Source organism: Macrobrachium rosenbergii, chromosome 51 (assembly GCF_040412425.1).
Source record: "Macrobrachium rosenbergii isolate ZJJX-2024 chromosome 51, ASM4041242v1, whole genome shotgun sequence".
NCBI lineage: Eukaryota > Metazoa > Arthropoda > Malacostraca > Decapoda > Palaemonidae > Macrobrachium > Macrobrachium rosenbergii.
The window spans coordinates 70,162,656-70,182,814 of record NC_089791.1 but is presented as its reverse complement, the minus strand read 5'-3'; the positions used below and the strand labels follow the sequence as shown (position 1 = coordinate 70,182,814).

Sequence of the window (20,159 nt, the reverse complement as noted above, 5' to 3'; positions counted from 1 at the left end):
CACACTTAAAATCAATTAACTCGTATATTTTTACAATTTCTGTTGCACAAAGAAACTGTATTGGAATTTCTATTCAAGTAATAAAGCAGCAAATTTTTTTTAAATTTTGAAATGAACTGCAAAGACTTCCCCACACTTTAAATTTGTTTCATTTGAAATCAATATTAAATTTTGTCTAAGTATGAAAATAATTTATTTTACAGCACGGAAGACCAGCATTTACCAAAAATGCTTGACTTGCAGCTCAAGAGAAAATATATTAAAATTTTTACAAAATCACACTCTTTATGGAAAACCAAGTGCTCTTTGAGTGAAAATATTTTGAGAACATAGAATATGAAATGAATTCCCTTTGTCACAATTCTCTGGAATAATTTCAAATAACAGAGGATTTAGCCAAATTAAATTTCCAAAATTTTTATACAAAACCATCAATCACATATAAAACCCTATTCAAGTTTGAACATCCCAAGACAAACAGTATCCTGTATTCTTATAACTTGTAGAAACAAAGCAGAGGGCCTATGAGTACTGTTTACATATGCATATGCACCTTCAATAGGCAGTTTCTACTTTTTTTCAGTTGACACAGATTACTTGGCAAGGAAGGGGATGGAAGGTAGGACCTTTGTATATGACTGATGAGTTCTGAATTGCAATTCAGTTATAAGCCGAGTTGAATTGCAATTCAGTTATAACCTGAGTTGTGAGTCCCAGACTTTTGTGAGGGTTTGAAGGTCCCAGTGGAGCACTTGGGAACTGTATACATCATGTAATATCTCAAAAGGCAGCACCACTAACAAAATATTTGAGTGAGAAGTAAATGCTCCTAACCCCGAAACACTGCATCTCTTAAAGATGGTTAAAAGACAAGAACAAGTTGCAGTGCATCTTCTGCTGATGGTAAAACTTCATCCTGCCATTACTCATGGCCCGAGTAAAATCTTATCCCTCTGGGCATTAGAGAAAATTTCTCTAAAGTAAAAATTGGCTAATGTAATGTGGCATTTCCAAGTAACTGTATTCAAAATCGCCACGATCTCAATATTCTGCTTAAAGGTCAAGGAAACTGAAAAGGTCAGATCTCAAGATAAACACACTTCGTTTACTCTTATCTCCAGAAACCAACACAACCCCAAAGGATGACCTGCCTCAGCCAGAACTCGTTATTAATGGAGAGAAATTTTCTTAACTGGTTTGCCAACAAGTGGAGTCTGTAGTAATCTCTAAGATGTCCTGATTTCTTCAGATAGTGGCAAAACACTCTTGCATATAATGTAGGTGATCCTATCAATCAGTAAGTGCCAAGGCCAGGATGGCAAAGCCAGAAATGATACAGTCCTGACTGGTGGTGGTATGAGTTATTGTTACAGGCAAGGCATGCAGCTCATCACATGCTACAGAAACACAAAGGTGGCAGGAAGGGAGTACTCATAGTCTAGTGCTGAGGGGATAGAGGTGGTCAATAAGGTGCCATGGTGGGACAAAAACCTATGGAAGGTCCTATTTAAGCAGGTGGATCAATCTATGAGGTTCCTCCTTTTCAGAAGTGGTGAAGTGTCTTCTCAGATCTCTTGAAGTACCCACTTACTTCAATGAATTGGAGGGTTGCCTTTCCTTAAAGTAACTGACAACTTCTTCTGGATAAGCACATGAAGGAAGATTGGATTAATGTCTCTCATTACTCAAGCCATAAAATCTACAGCATCTTGTCTGGTAAAGACTGATGATCAAGGATGGGAAGAGGATCAGTTCAGGGGGGTGGGGGGCACCTGGTCCTTGAACGGAAGTCTACCTGGTTTTCAGGACTGATATAGGGGGGTGGGGGGCACCTGGTCCTTGAACAGAAGTCTACCTGGTTTTCAGGACTGATACCACCCATTCCTCTGTCCCCTAACTCTGCCTTGTCTACCCGTGCTTCTCTAATCCCGGCCCTAGCAGACTGAGAAGGAGGAGGAGTGTGTTTGCTGTCTCACCTAAAACCTCCTCTCTTCCCCACTCTACTTCTCTTCCTGGGTTGGGAGGTGCAGGAGCAATGAAAGGATTGTGGACCCTCTGCCATCTCCATGAATGTCAGAGTCACCCCTGCCATTTTCATGAGAATGTCAGAATCACCCCTGCCTGTCTCTGCTCACCCTATGGACTTGCTGCCTGGGAGAGGAGGTTGTCCCTCGAGTTGTTTCTCTGCATGCCGATGGCTCTCTCTCTCTCTGGTAGGGGTGTTCTCTGGTTGAACCAGCTCTCATGCAACACCTGTCTTACAACCACTGCCAGAAAAGCATCCATCCTCCTCAGCACTACTTTTTCCCACGTGTGGGATATCTGATACCTCACTTCTTCCAGCTGGTGCAACGAAGTTTCTTATGCTAGGCCATTCTGAGGCTGGCAACTTCTTGACCAGTTTGAAGATAGTACCTTGGCATTGGTCCATCCAAGAGACACTACATGGATACCATTGCAAGATGTATTATTTATGTTGCCTTGGCAACAGAGAGGGGGAGGAGCTTCTCTGACTGGCCAGCTGCCAGGGAACCCACTGGTCTGTGCCAGGGAACCCACTGGTCTGGAGAGTGTTCACCTTGACCAAGACAATGCAAGAAAGCAGCATCCTCTATCTGCTCAAGCATGAGAAAGACATTAAGGATAATACTGAAGTTGACTCGCCAAACCCATGGGTCAAATGAATGAGGCCTATGACTTCCTAGAAGCCTTGTTCAAGGTCCGGAGTTGTCTCAGTCAGTAACAGGTCTGGATCCTAAGGCTCTAGTGGTGGGTTTTGGATCCTTCGCCAATCGCACCGTAAGTTCCGCTCTACCCTACTCTGGGATCCAGGTGACTCTTCCATACAACTTTACTGCTCTTGCTGCTGCTGGATGCTTCAGGGATAAGACTGACATGGGCACCAAACAGTTGCAAAGTGAAGAGGGGTCTTGACAAAGTATCTCAATGTGCAGAGCAGCACATGTACTCATACAGGAACCTTTTACTTTGCAAGCTGTCACTACTTTCCCAAGGAGGGCATGACAAACAGTCTCAGCTTCACCTAGATCTACATTGACTCCCTGATTAACAATCTTCCCGGTAGTATCAGTGTAGTATCTTGGGTATAAGCATGTATGTGATGACAGTGCAGTCATCATTCTCCCTCACCAACTATCCTCACAATTTCTAAGGGTGGGCACAGAGTATCTACTGGGGGTGGAAGGGGGTGGAGGGGGAGTGGCCTTGCTTGCTCCTCATGTCCAAAGAGGAACAGCAGTATCTACCATGGTCTCCTTAATGGAGACCTCTCCCTCTTGTTCCCCACCTTGCAGTACTTTGAAGAGGGGAAGATGGTGACTGACAAGGCACACACAATTGTTTAGGTGGCCTGGGGAGACTTCCTAAGACCTGTTTGCCTTTCAAAGCAGAAGAGGGGAGGGGGCTTGAGGTGTATTCCACTCCTCATTAATGACAGGAGGATGACTGTTCATATCCTATTACTGGGAAAGGGGGAATTTGTCTCCCACTGGATGGGTGGGTACCGTTCTCAGCTAGCACTCTGCTGGGCCCACATTCGATTCTCCGACCGGCCAATGAAGAATTAAAGGAATTTATTTCTGAGACAAATTCATTTCTTGCTATAATGTGGTTCAGATTCCACAATAAGCTGTAGGTCCCGTTGCTAGGTAACCTATTGGTTCTCAGCCACGTAAAATAAATCTAATCCTTCGGGCCAGCCCTAGGAGAGATGTTAATCAGCTCAGTAGTCTGGTTAAACTAAGGTATACTTAACTTTTGTCTCCCATGACTCGCCAGGCTGGGTGGCTGGTGCTTCCCATATGTTCTTCCATTCTGTCAAAAACTCATAAAGCTCCCTCTTGTTGACTTTGAAGCCTTCTTTCAATGTAGGGGACATAGGTCTCTCAATTGCACATACTGCTAGAGTTGCAGAAGCAGCTTAAGGAGGAGAGGAGACAGAGGGAAGGGATGAAGGGCTCAGAGTGATCTCCCTACTGGGTGATGCTTCTTTCTTCTGCTTTCTTCTTTTCTCATAAAGTTTCATTGCCCATTTTCAGATTTGGCTCTACAATGGTGACTACGCCACACCGGTAATTGTTGTTTGTGGTCACAGACAGCTGCTACAACTTCGTCTGGCAGCCGCTTTGCACTAGGCTTGATTCCTCTTTTATCTGCAACAGGAGTTCCTTTGTCGGTTTCTTTGTTTTTTAAATACTGCACTCTCTTTAAAGATATGCCATAAACACACTGAAATGGTTTTTTACACACATGAATCTTTCCATTACATCCTTGAACTTTGTACTTTGCAGTAAAAGCCTTTCTTTTTGCTGTTCCAGGGGTTGGATGCTTTTCAATGCAACCTAAGAGGTGTGCAATCTGGAGATTGTAGTCCCCCATGGCCCAATACTCATCAAAAATTGCTTGGCACTGCTCTCTACCAACTATATCACAACACCCATGACGCACTGGGGTTCCATTTCCTTTTCGCACTACTTTTTTACCATGGCGGATGATGTATTCCTCACTCAAGTTAAATTTTTTCTTCACAACAGAGTTTTTCCCGGTGGATGGTTTCCCTGCCCTTTTTCTTCCTATATCAAGGGAGTAAACAGGCTCTTCTGTTACGTATTCTAGAGTTGCATCATCAGTCACGAAGCCCCCTCCACCAGCACTCTTAGCTCCCTCACCACTAACACCGCTGGCACTCGCAACATCACCAATATTTCGTTCCTCCATCACATCATCATCACCAACAGTCCTCTCCACCACCACATTACTACACTAATGTTGTCCGTCACAAAAACCCTAACAAAACTTTCCTCCTCCATCGAGTCATCAATTTTTCTTCCACTAAAATACTACCTATAGGCGTACCTTTTTCCTCCAAAAAAGACCCTTCACTACCATTTCTGTCATCAGTCATAGGCCTATACTCTATTTCCTCATTCAAAATCACAACACTAGAATAATTGACACTCTCTTCATCACATTCAAAATCATGGCAATAAGGTCATCGATATTCTCTTCATCTGAGTCCGTAATAACTGAATCTGAATCAAGATCACCATCATTCCATAGAATGCTATGAATATGTTTCTGTGATAGTGATCCTTTCTTTGGTGAGACTACCAATGCCATCACTGTCAGAGCTGTCTATCATGTTGATCTAACATATTAAACCTTACATTTTTCTTTGATCCCTTACCTTTCCTTGAGAAACCATAAAACCATATTACTCAAAGGAGTAATAGTAACATTATCACCAAGTTCGATGATTGGCATGGTGTTATGAACAACTTCCCTGGGCATGCTGGGCAAACTTTTTTCTTCAGTGCTTTGTGGTTAAGCAGCATACTCCTTTATGTCCTCACAGACACCAACAGACCGCTGAAGCTTAGGCTCCATTATGGTGATGATAAAGGGTCTTAATTCAGTATAATACTTGCAAAAAAAGATAAATTATGAGGTAGCAAGATTAAAACTTGTAACACATGCGGTGAGAAAGATTTCTGATGTAAACATATGCTGCTTGGCTGACGCATTCTCTCGTTCTGTGCGCTGATTGGCCCAGATAGCCCTTTCATATTGTTCATTTTGCACCCAACAAAAGTTATCAAACGTAGGCACATTCTTGGCAGCTCACAAGGCAAATAGTGCATGTTACTAGATGCGATTTTCAACCATGTTAGCATTTGAATTTTAATTTTCTGCTTACACAGGCTTAAACTTCAATAAATTCTGGAGCTTTTGGCATGTTTTCAAATGTCAAGAGCTATGACAACATAACGTTATATTTACTATTTTCATTGAAGCAGTCTCAACATTTGGTTAACATAAATGAATTTTATTCTCTGAATAGCTCAAAAGTGTCTAAATGCTTCACCATAAAAGTTTTCCCTAATTATCTAAATTGATATAATGTGTACATTATTGTGCAAGCCCAAATGACATCATTAAACATTCAGTTATGAAGCATTTTTATTCATTTTCTTTTTATATTTTCAAACATTTGAGTGTGACCATTCAATTGCCTAAGAAGTATCAACAAAATGACAATGTTTCAATAAAAGAGCACATAATGGAATTTCTATGAATACTTGAGTGTGCAAAAATAACTTTTCGAGATAATGGTCTCTGAAGTTTAAAAGGACTCAATGGGGCTGGGTATGGAGCAAACTGCAGAGCAAAATTTGTCTTTCTGAGGAGAACTGAAGTTGAATTTACTGAGCAAATGCCTTAATTTTTACAATCGTCACCATAACAATCAGAGTTGCCAGAAAAGCTGATTCCATACAGTGATTACTTATTTTTACTGGGCAAAATGAGGATTATGATCGAGTACAAAGGGACAGTTTTTGCTGCGCAGCAGGTCAACAGAGCCTTACACCGTCGCAACAAACCACAAAGTGATCTACAGTGTTTGCAGTGTGTTGTGATGGATTCTTGAATGCTTTAGGAAGAACTTTAGTTATTTTTTAAAATTTCAATATTTTTTTTTACCACAAGTAGCTTGTCCTCACTTAATCTTTTAACGCCGACTGGACATATTTTACATCGACAAAAGTTGTCTGTCAGGTGCCAAGTGGACGTAAAATACGTCAACTACAAAAAGTTTTTTTAAATATTCGTGGAAAAATACTTATAGGCCTCGTTTGAGAAAAATTTTAAATCACGCACCTTGAGGGATGCTGAGAGTTCACGGATCACGCTGTTGTTTTGTTTACAAGCGTGACCAGCTGCGCATGCGCGAATTTCTTTCTTATCCCAAAAGAAAGCATCAGCTAACTCTGCTGAAAATCTCCGAAATTCTTTGGTCACTTTGTCATAATTTTTGCACTGTTTTCTATTAGCCTTTACATAAAGTTTTATATATGAAAATGTGTGCAATTTCATGTAGAATACAACAAAAAATAACTCATGGTTGTAGCTTTTATAAATTTTGACATATTTTCATATAAATCACGATAAGTGCAAATTTTTCAACCTTCGTCAACTTTGACTCGACGAAATGGTAGAAAATGCAATTGTATGCTAAAACTCTTACATTCTAGTAATATTCAATCATTTACCTTCATTTTGCAACAAACGAGAAGTCTCTAGCACATTATTTCAATTTATGGTGAATTTTTGAAAAAACTTTTTCCTTACGTCCACACTAACTGCTGAAAATCTCAGAATTTCTGTAGTCACTTTGTTGTAATTTTTGCACTGTTTTGTATTAGCTGTTACATAAAGTTTTATATATGAAAATGTGCGCAATTTCATGTAGAATACAACAAAAAATAACTCATGGTTGTAGCTTTTATCAATTTTGACACATTTTCATATAAATCACAATAAGTGCCAAAATTTCAACCTTCGGTCAACTTTGACTCGACCAAAATGGTCGAAAAATGCAATTGTAAGCTAAAACTCTTACATTCTAGTAATATTCAATCATTTACCTTCATTTTGCAACAAACGAGAAGTCTCTAGCACAATATTTCGATTTATGGTGAATTTTTGAAAAAAACTTTTTCCTTACGTCCGCGCTAACTCTGCTGAAAATCTTGTAAGAGCCTGACGCCGTCTCTTCCAAACATGTGTGTGTTCGTGTGTTCGTCATCCATCGGAGTGGACAAGACAACATGAGCATCTTGTTCTCGTTCTCTAAAGGAAGGCGATTTCAACCATACAATATTTCCGTCTGTTTCTCCCTAACCATTGTTGTCTTGATGTATGTACAATCACCACTACTTGCATTGCCATGCAAGCATTCCAATCATGTACTCATAATGTTCCAACAAATCTTCTGTATCAAACTGTGTGTATGTTTCTGTTTGTGGAGACGCCAAACGTCTCGCCACTCCGATCGACCACGAACACACGAACACACACGTGTTTGGAAGAGACGGCGTCAGGCTCTTACAATCACAGAAATTCTTTAGTCACTTTGTCATAATTTTTGCACAGTTTTCTATTAGCCGTTACATAAAGTTTTATAAATGTAAATGTGTGCAATTTCATGTAGAATACAACAAAAAATAGCTCATGGTTGTAGCTTTTATCAATTTTGACATATTTTCATATAAATCACGATAAGTGCCAAAATTTCAACCTTCGGTCAAATTTGACTCGACCGAAATGGTCGAAAAATGCAATTGTAAGCTAAAACTCTTACATTCTAGTATTATTCAATCATTTACCTTCATTTTGCAACAAACGAGAAGTCTCTAGCACAATATTTCGATTTATGGTGAATTTTTGAAAAAACTTTTTCCTTACGTCAGCGCGCGCTAACTCTGCTGAAAATCTCGGAAATTCTTTAGTCACTTTGTCATAATTTTTGCACCATTTTATATTAGCCGTTACATAAAGTTTTATAAATGAAAATGCGTGCAATTTCATGTAGAATACACCAAAAAACAATTCATGGTTGTAGCTTTTATTAGTTTTGAAATATTTTCATATAAATCACGGTAAGTGCCAAATTTTCAACCTTCGGTCAACTTTGACTCGACCGAAATGGTAAAAAAATGCAATTGTAAGCTAAACCTCTTACATTCTAGTAATATTCAATCATTTACCTTCATTTTGCAACAAACAAGAAGTCTCTAGCACAATATTTCGATTTATGTTGAATTTATGAGGAAAAAAAAAAAAAAATCCTTACGTCCGCGCGCGGTAACTCGGCCGAACATCTTGGAAATTCTTTCGTCACTTTGTCGTAATGTTTGCACCGTTTTATATTAGTCGTTACATAAAGTTTTATATATGAAAATGTGTGCAATTTCATGTAGAATACAACAGAAAATAACTCATGGTTGTATCTTTTATGTTTAGAAATATTTTCATATAAATCATGATAAGTGCCAAAATTTCAACCTTCTGTCAACTTTAACTCACCTGAAATGATCGAAAAAAGTAATTGTAAGCTAAAACTCTTACATTCTAGTAATATTCAATCATTTACCTTCATTTTGCAACAAACTGGAAGTCTCTAGCACAATATTTCGCTTTATGGTGAATTTTTGGAAAAAACTTTTTCCTTATATCAGCGCGCGGTAACTCAGCCGAATATCTCAGAAATTCTTTCGTCACTTTGTCGTAATGTTTGCACCATTTTATTTTAGTCGTTACATAAAGTTTTATATATGGAAATGTGTGCAATTTCATGTAGAATACAACAAAAAATAACTCATGGTCGTAGCTTTATCAGTTTTGAAATATTTTCATATAAATCACGATAAATAGAAAACATTCTACTTTCGGTCTACTTTAACTCGACCGAAATGGTCGAAAACTGCCATTGTAAGCTACAACACTTACAGTCTAGTAATACCTTCATTTTGCAACAAATGGGAAGTCTCTAGCACAATATTTCGATTTATGGTGAATTTTTGAAAAAAACTTTCTTTTACGTCCGCACGTTACGAATTCATGCATCATTTTGTGATAATATTTTCTCTGTGTTGCTTTGATCATTTTACAATTTGTTATATACCAAAATCATTGCAATTTAGTGTACAATACAAAGAAAAAATAATTTGTTAGCTTTAACCGTTTTGCTCACAGCACGATTTGTATACAATTATATATGAAATTTTTTTTTGCACTGTCATATATTTCAATATTTATATATAATATTTTTTTTCATTTCTGATGGTTGCATACTAAACTTCAGGCAATGACAAAAAAAGGAGTCAAAAATGAACTCTTAATCTTAAAAACTAAGCGTGCTGTGATTTTTTTAAAAAAGTTTTTTTCCGCTTCGGCGCTAACTCCCAAACGCCGCCGGCATACGACAGACACTTTTGTAAATAGAGGCTCGGCGTTAGAGGGTTAATTCATCATAAGTAATGTTTATGACCTTTGTTTAACGCCAAACCTCAACTCATTTGTATACAATGTATATAACTTATTGTAATAAATTAGATTTAAGGTGCTCCAGTGGTTTTGTTTTGCTCCTTCCTCCGTGGTTTGTCATGACTGCTGCCAGTCAGTCCAGTCCTATTCTTTTGCTTTGATTCTGGAACCTGAGGAACCATGGCTGGTTCATTACAACTGAACTGTTCTAGAAAGTTATTTACAACCAAAATAAAAGTGAATTTTTAATGAAAAATTAATATTATGTTATCCTAAATGTTATTAATATCGTAATTACACTACCATTAAAATTTCTGAAAGGTTATTGAAAGATAAAGGTTCCTGTGAGCTCAACCATTACTCGATGTTTACAGTTTGTCAGCTGGCCTTGCACAGATAAACGTTGATTTCATTGATATGGAATTATTCCTCAAATAGGCTATTTATTATGAAGATATGCCAATAATATATAAGGTAAAAAGTTTTATTACCTTTATTATCAGTTTATTTCATATTTGAATTTTTTCATGTATGTCAGTGGTTATCGCACCTTGGCTGAGACTAGAATATCAATAAACATCGCTTAAGACAAAAAAAAAATTGCTTCCCTTTTGGACAATCGGCTTTAATGGACGATATAATATATATATATATATATATATATATATATATATATATATATATATATATATATATATATATATATATATATATATATATATATATATATATATATTATTATATACAGATATACATACATATATGTATATGTGTATATATATGTATGTTATATATGTATATATGCATATGTATATAAATGTATATGTATATGTGTATTTATATGCATATATATGTACATATGTATATTTAAATATATATATATATATATATATATATATATATATATATATATATATATGTTTATATGTATATGTATATGTTTATATATGTATGTATATGTATATATGTGTATGTATGTATGTATATACATATATATACATACATACATACATACATACATATATATATATATATATATATATATATATATATATATATATATATATATATATATATATATATATATCTGAGGCCAATGTGAAGAGAAGGTACATGTGCCACAACCTTTAAAAATCCATTTTATGGTGGCAAAAGCTCTTATCTATGTCAAATTTCACTGAAAAAATTTTAAAGGACATTCGCCAACTATAAATATAGGCTTAACACCTCCAAACATAAGGTTCGATTTCTAAGTGAAAATTGGACCAACTTAGAAATTGATTATTTATCACAGTTTTTTTGGCTAATTCATATCCTCAATTCTTAGTCCAGAAAATAATTAATAATATGCTTACTAAGTATATGTCTCCTCCCTCTGAACACTTTAATATTCCTAAATTGAACATGTATGCTGTTATGCCCTTTACTCACTCGGATAAATTACGCTCAAAAATAAAAAGTATCATTGGCAGAGAAATAGGCTTTTTAAAATTAAATTTGATTCCTATGAATCCAAAACTGGTTGGAAATTTTTCTCCTATGAGGACAAGTTACAGAATTTTATGCAGTCCAGCATTATCTATAAATCTGAATGCCCAAGAAGTCTTGGTACTTATGTTGGTTCCAGTAAAAGACTGTTGCAACTCCACACGTGATTGTGTGTTGATGATCTCTATCTTATTCACTCAGAAGGGATAATTCGAATGAAATGTTGTCTATTAGTGCAGCAGATAATTGCATATTTCATAAGAATCGTTCAGATAGTGAAACAAGCATGAAATTTTGCACAAGTGCTCTTTAAAGTTCCTCTATCAGAAAAAGGGCTGGCCACGCAAAAACATTTAATATGGCGCCAAATTCAAGATGGCGGCGCCAGTATCGACAGATTTTGGCTAATTTTTTCACTAGAATGGCATGTATTTGCTTCTAGCAATATGGTAAAGCTCTTCTTCCATACTATTTCTTGTGAATATTATGTTTCTGTAGCTTCCCAGTACAGTTTACCTTTAAATATGGGGGCTATATGGCTGCCAAGAAAAGGTAGAAACAATAATTATAATGAGAAATAATGCCCATTCAACAATTATCGTTTTAAGCATGGATCTTGGTTTCTGTGGTTTTAGATCCTAATGAGGCCATCTCTTTCGAATAACTCATCAAATTTTGAAGAAAATTAATAAATGTAAATGAGTGTATGTCTACACACAACCAAGAGCACACTGAGTGACATGCTGCTGTGTAACTCAGCATGGGGTTCAGTGCCAGCCTATCCAGCTTACTAATCCTGTAGTCTTGAATAGTAGTTTGTAGTATAGTTTAGTTTAGTGTCCCAAATGCTTTCACTGTCCCAGACTAGCTATAGTTAGATAGCTATGCCTGAATAGACAGGATGTGCCAGTAGCGGGAGAGCGAGCCAAGGGTATGTGGGGCTGTACATGATAGTTCATGTACTTACCGGGATGGTCTTACCGAGATCACCCAGGACTTAAATGGGCATCAAACAGTTGCAAAGTGAAGAGGGTCTTGACAAAGTATCTCAATGTGCAGAGCAGCACATGTACTCATACAGGAACCTTTTACTTTGCAAGCTGTCACTACTTTCCCAAAGGAGGGCATGACAAACAGTCTCAGCTTCCACTAGATCTACATTGACTCTGATTAACAATCTTCCCAGTAGTATCAGTGTAGTATCTTGGGTATAAGCATGTATGTGATGACAGTGCAGTCATCATTCTCCCTCACCAACTATCCTCACAATTTCTAAGGGTGGGCACAGAGTATCTACTGGGGTGGAAGGGGGTGGAGGGGAGTGGCCTTGCTTGCTCCTCATGTCCAAAGAGGAACAGCAGTATCTACCATGGTCTCCTTAATGGAGACCTCTCCTCTTGTTCCCACCTTGCAGTACTTTGAAAGAGGGGAAGATGGTGACTGACAAGGCACACACAATGTTTAGGTGGCCTGGGGAGACTTCCTAAGACCTGTCTGCCTTTCAAAGCAGAAGAGGGAGGGGAGGGCTTGGGTGTACTCCACTCCTCATTAATGACAGGAGGATGACTGTTCATATCCTATTACTGGGAAGGGGGAATTTGTCTCCCACTGGATGGGTGGGTACCGTTCTCAGCTAGCACTCTGCTGGGCCACATTCGATTCTCCGATTGGCCAATGAAGAATTAGAGGAATTTATTTCTGAGACAAATTCATTTCTCGCTATAATGTGGTTCAGATTCCACAATAAGCTGTAGGTCCCGTTGCTTAGGTAACCTATTGGTTCTCAGCCATGTAAAATAAATCCCAATCGCTTCGGGCCAGCCCTAGGAGAGATGTTAATCAGCTCAGTGGTCTGGTTAAACTAAGGTATACTTAACTTTTGTCTCCCATGACTCGCCAGGCTGGGTGGCTGGTGCTTCCCCATATCTTCTTCCATTCTGTCAAAACTCATAAAGCTCCCTCTTGTTGACTTTGAAGCCTTCTTTCAATGTAGAGGACATAGGTCTCTCAATTGCACATACTGCTAGAGTTGCAGAAGCAGCTTAAGGAGGAGAGGAGACAGAGGGAAGGGGATGAAGGGCTCAGAGTGATCTCCCTACTGGGTGATGCTTCTTTCTTCTGCTTTCTTCTTTTCTCATAAAGTTTCATTGCCCATTTTCAGATTTGGCTCTACAATGGTGACTCGCCACACCGGTAATTGTTGTTTGTGGTCACAGACAGCTGCTACAACTTCGTCTGGCAGCCGCTTTGCACTAGGCTTGATTCCTCTTTTATCTGCAACAGGAGTTCCTTTGTCGGTTTCTTTGTTTTTTAAATACTGCACTCTCTTTAAAGATATGCCATAAACACACTGAAATGGTTTTTTACACACATGAATCTTTCCATTACATCCTTGAACTTTGTACTTTGCAGTAAAAGCTTTTCTTTTTGCTGTTCCAGGGGTTGGATGCTTTTCAATGCAACCTAAGAGGTGTGCAATCTGGAGATTGTAGTCCCCCATGGCCCAATACTATCAAAAATTGCTTGGCACTGCTCTCTACCAACTATATCACAACACCCATGATGCACAGGGGTTCCATTTCCTTTTTCGGCACTACTTTTTTACCATGGCGGATGATGTATTCCTCACTCAAGTTAAATTTTTCTTCACAACAGAGTTTTTCCCGGTGGATGGTTTCCCCTGCCCTTTTCTTCCTATATCAAGGAGTAAACAGGCTCTTCTGTTACGTATTCTAGAGTTGCATCATCAGTCACTTAAGCCCCCTCCACCAGCACTCTTAGCTCCCTCACCACTAACACCGCTGGCACTTTCGCAACATCACCAATATCTCGTTCCTCCATCACATCATCATCACCAACAGTCCTCTCCACCACCACATTACTACACTAATGTTGTCCGTCACAAAAACCCTAACAAAACTTTCCTCCTCCATTGAGTCATCAATTTTTTCTTCCACTAAAATACTACCTATAGGCGTACCTTTTTCCTCCAACAAAGACCCTTCACTACCATTTCTGTCATCAGTCATAGGCCTATACTCTATTTCCTCATTCAAAATCACAACACTAGAATAATTGACACTCTCTTCATCACATTCAAAATCATGGCAATAAGGTCATCGATATTCTCTTCATCTGAGTCCGTAATAACTGAATCTGAATCAAGATCACCATCATTCCATAGAATGCTATGAATATGTTTCTGTGATAGCGATCCTTTCTTTGGTGAGACTAAACCAATGCCATCACTGTCAGAGCTGTCTATCATGTTGATCTAACATATTAAACCTTACATTTTTTCTTTGATCCTCACCTTTCCTTGAGAAACCATAAAACCTTATATTTTTCAAAGGAGTAATAGTAACATTATCACCAAGTTCGATGATTGGCATGGTGTTATGAACAACTTCCCTGGGCATGCTGGGCAAACTTTTTTTTCTTCAGTGCTTTGTGGTTAAGCAGCACTCTCCTTTATATCTCACAGACACCAACAGACCGCTAAAGCTTAGGCTCCATTATGGTGATGATAAAGGGTCTTAATTCAGTATAATACTTGCAAAAAAAGATAAATTATGAGGTAGCAAGATTAAAACTTGTAACACATGCGGTGAGAAAGATTTCTGATGTAAACATATGCTGCTTGGCTGACGCATTCTCTCGTTCTGTGCGCTGATTGGCCCAGACAGCCCTTTCATATTGTTCATTTTGCACCCAACAAAAGTTATCAAATTCAGGCACATTCTTGGCAGCTCACAAGGCAAAAAGTGCATGTTACTAGATTGATTTTCAACCATGTTAGCATTTGAATTTTAATTTTCTGCTTACAGGCTTAAACTTCAATAAATTCTGGAGCTTTTGGCATGTTTTCAAATGTCAAGAGTTATGACACCATAACATTATATTTACTATTTTCATTGAAGCAGTCTCAACATTTGGTTAACATAAATGAATTTTATTCTCTGAATAGCTCAAAAGTGTCTAAATGCTTCACCATAAAAAGTTTTCCCTAATTATCTAAATTCGATATAATGTGGCCACATTATTATGCAAGCCCAAATGACATCATTAAACATTCAGTTATGAAGCATTTTTATTCATTTTCTTTTTATATTTTCAAACATTTGAGTGTGACCATTCAATTACCTAAAAGTATCAACAAAATGACAATGTTTCAATAAAAGAGCACATAATGGAATTTCTATGAATACTTGAGTGTGCAAAAAATAACTTTTCAAGATAATGGTCTCTGAAGTTTAAAAGGACTCAATGGGGCTGGGTATGGGAGCAAACTGCAGAGCAAAATTTGTCTTTCTGAGGAGAACTGAAGTTGAATTTACTGAGCAAATGCCTTAATTTTTTACAATCGTCACCATAACAATCAGAGTTGCCAGAAAAGCTGATTCCATACAGTGATTACTTATTTTTACTGGGCAAAATGAGGATTATGATCGATTACATAGGGACAGTTTTTGCTCGCAGCAGGTCAACAGAGCCTTACACCGTTATAACAAACCACAAAGTGATCTACAGTGTTTGCAGTGTGTTGTGATGGATTCTTGAATGCTTTAGGAAGAACTTTAGTTATTTTTTAAAATTTCAATATTTTTTTTTACCACAAGTAGCTTGTCCTCACTTAACCTTTTAACGCCGACTGACGTATTTTTCGTCGACAAAAGTTGTCTGTCAGGTGCCAAGTGGGGCGTAACATCAAATCAACTACAAAAGTTTTTAAATATTGTGGAAAAATACTTATAGGCCTGGTTTGAGAATATTTTAAATCACGCACCTTGAGGGATGCTGAGAGTTCACGGATCACGCTGCTGTTTTGTTTACAAGCTTGACCAGCTGCGCATGGGAGTGAATTTCTTTCTTATCCCAAAAAACATCAGCTAATTCTGTTGAAAATCTCAGAAATTCTTTGGTCACTTTGTCATAATTTTTGCACTGTTTTCTATTAGCCTTTACATAAAGTTTTATATATGAAAATGTGTGCAATTTCATTAGGAATACAACAAAAAATAACTCATGGTTGTAGCTTTTATAAATTTTGACATATTTTTCATATAAATCACGATAAGTGCCAAATTTTCAACCTTGAAATCAACTTTGAACTTGACGAAATGGTAGAAAAAATGCAATTGTATGCTAAAACTCTTACATTCTAGTAATATTCAATCATTTACCTTCATTTGCAACAAACGAGAAGTATCTAGCACAATATTTCAATTTATGGTGAATTTTGAAAAAACTTTTCCCTTACGTCCGTACTAACTGCTGAAAATCTCAAATTTCTGTAGTCACTTTGTTGTAATTTTTGCACTGTTTTGTATTAGCTGTTACATAAAGTTTTATATATGAAAAATGTCGCATGAATTTCATGTAGAATACAACAAAAAATAACTCATGGTTGTAGCTTTTATCAATTTTGACATTTTCATATAAATCACTATGTGCCAAAATTTCAACCTTCGGTCAACTTTGACTCACCAAAATGGTCGAAAAATGCAATTATAAATAAAACTCTTACATTCTGGTAATATTCAATCATTTACCTTCATTTGCAACAAACGAGAAGTCTCTAGCACAATATTTCGATTTATGGTGAATTTTTGAAAAAACTTTTTCCCTTACGTCCGCTCTAACTCTGCTGAAAATCTTGTAAGAGCCTGACGCCGTCTCTTTCCAAACATGTGTGTGTTCGTGTGTTCGTCATCCATCGGATGGACAAGACAACATGAGCATCTTGTTCTCGTTCTCTAAAGGAAGGCGATTTCAACCATACAATATTTCCGTCTGTTTCTCCCTAACCATTGTTGTCTTGATGTATGTACAATCACCACTACTTGCATTGCCACAAAGCATTCCAATCATGTACTCATAATGTTCCAACAAATCTTCTGTATCAAACTGTGTGTATGTTTCTGTTTGTGAAGACGTCAAACGCCTCGCCACTCGATCGACCACATAACACACGAACACACACGTGTTTGGAAGAGACGTCAGGCTCTTACAATCTCAGAAATTCTTTAGTCACTTTGTCATAATTTTTGCACAGTTTTCTATTAGCCGTTACATAAAGTTTTATAAATGTAAATGTGTGCAATTTCATGTAGAATACAACAAAAATAGCTCATGGTTGTAGCTTTTATCAATTTTGACATATTTTCATATAAATCACGATAAGTGCCAAAATTTCAACCTTGGTCAAATTTGACTTCGACGAAATGGTCGAAAAATGCAATTGTAAGCTAAAACTCTTACATTCTAGTATTATTCCATCATTTACCTTCATTTTGCAACAAACGAGAAGTCTCTAGCACAATATTTCGATTTATGGTGAATTTTTGAAAAAATTTTTTCCTTACGTCAGCAAAACTGAGCTAACTCTGCTGAAAATCTCGGAAATTCTTTAGTCACTTTGTCATAATTTTTGCACCATTTTATATTAGCTGTTACATAAAGTTTTATATATGAAAATGGGCATGAATTTCATGTAGAATACACCAAAAATAATTCATGGTTGTAGCTTTTATTAGTTTTGAAATATTTTCATATAAATCACGGTAAGTGCCAAATTTTCAACCTTCACACAACTTTGACTTCGACCGAAATGGTAAAAAATGCAATTGTAAGCTAAACCTCTTACATTCTAGTAATATTCAATCATTTACCTTCATTTTGCAACAAACAAAGAAGTCTCTAGCACAATATTTCGATTTATGTTGAATTTATGAGAGGAAAAAAAAAAAAAAAATCTTCGTCAGCCACACATGTAACTTTCGGGGAACATCTTGAAATTCTTTCACACTTTGTCGTAATGTTTGCACCGTTTTATATTAGTCGTTACATAAAGTTTTATATATGAAAATGTGTGCAATTTCATGTAGAATACAACAGAAAATAACTCATGGTTGTATCTTTTATCAGTTTAGAAATATTTTCATATAAATCATGATAAGTGGCCAAATTTCAACCTTCTGTCAACTTTAACTCACCTGAAATGATCGAAAAACGTAATTGTAAGCTAAAACTCTTACATTCTAGTAATATTCAATCATTTACCTTCATTTTGCAACAAACTGGAAGTCTCTAGCACAATATTTCGCTTTATGGTGAATTTTTGGAAAAAAACTTTTTCCTTATATCAGCGCGCGGTAACTCAGCCGAATATCTCAGAAATTCTTTCATCACTTTGTCGTAATGTTTGCACCATTTTATTTTAGTCGTTACATAAAGTTTTATATATGGAAATGTGTGCAATTTCATGTAGAATACAACAAAAAATAACTCATGGTCGTAGCTTTTATCAGTTTTGAAATATTTTCATATAAATTACGATAAATAGAAAACATTCTACTTTATTTCTACTTTAACTCGACCGAAATGGTCGAAACTGCAATTGTATTACAACACTTACAGTCTAGTAATACCTTCATTTGCAACAAATGGGAAGTCTCTATACAATATTTCGATTTATGGTGAATTTTTTAAAAAAACTTTCTTTTACGTCCGCACGTTACGAATTCATGCATCATTTTGTGATAATATTTTCTCTGTGTTGCTTTGATCATTTTACAATTTGTTATATACCAAAATCATTGCAATTTAGTGTACAATACAAAGAAAAATAATTTGTTAGCTTTAACCGTTTTGCTCACAGTGATTTGTATACAATTATATATGAAATTTTTTTTTGCACTGTCATATATTTCAATATTTATATATAATATTTTTTTTCATTTCTGATGGTTGCATACTAAACTTCAGGCAATGACAAAAAAAGGAGTAAAAATGAACTCTTAATCTTAAAAACTAAGCGTGCTGTGATTTTTGAAAAAGTTTTCTCCGCTCTTAGCTAACTCCCAAACGCCCCATCGAAACAGACACTTTTGTAAAATAGAGGCTCACGTTAGAGGGTTAATTCATCATAAGTAATGTTTATGACCTTTGTTTAACGCCAAACCTCAACTCATTTGTATACAATGTATATAACTTATTGTAATAAATTAGATTTAAGGTGCTCCAGTGGTTTTGTTTTGCTCCTTCCTCCGTGGTTTGTCATGACTGCTGCCAGTCAGTCCAGTCCTATTCTTTTGCTTTGATTTTGGAACCTGAGGAACCATGGCTGGTTCATTACAACTGAACTGTTCTAGACAGTTATTTACAACCAAAATAAAAGTGAATTTTTAATGAAAAATTAATATTATGTTATCCTAAATGTTATTAATATCGTAATTACACTACCATTAAAATTTCTGAAAGGTTATTGGAAGATAAAGGTTCCTGTGAGCTCAACCATTACTCGATGTTTACATTTTGTCAGCTGGCCTTGCACAGATAAACATTGATTTCATTGATATGGAATTATTCCTCAAATAGGCTATTTATTATGAAGATATGCCAATAATATATAAGGTAAAAAAGTTTTATTACCTTTATTATCAGTTTATTTCATATTTGAATTTTTCATGTATGTCAGTGGTTATCGTACCTTGGCCGAGACTAGAATATCAATAAACATCGCTAAGACAAAAAAAAATTGCTTCCTTTTTGACAATCGGCTTTAATGGACATATATATATATATATATATATATATATATATATATATATATATATATATATATATATATATATATATATATATATATATATATATATATATATATATATATATATATTACATACAGATATACATACATATATGTATATGTGTATATGTATATATATGTATGTTATATATGTATATATATGCATATGTATATAAATGTATATGTATATGTGTATTGATATGCATATATATGTACTTATGTATATTTAAATATA

At 36.2% G+C, this 20,159-nt stretch overlaps 1 protein-coding gene across 1 annotated transcript in view; it reads right to left on the bottom strand.

The window, feature by feature from the left end:
• LOC136833478 (ubiquitin carboxyl-terminal hydrolase 9X-like) overlaps nt 1–20,159 on the bottom strand; it is a 525,953-nt gene that overhangs the window by 389,738 nt on the left and 116,056 nt on the right.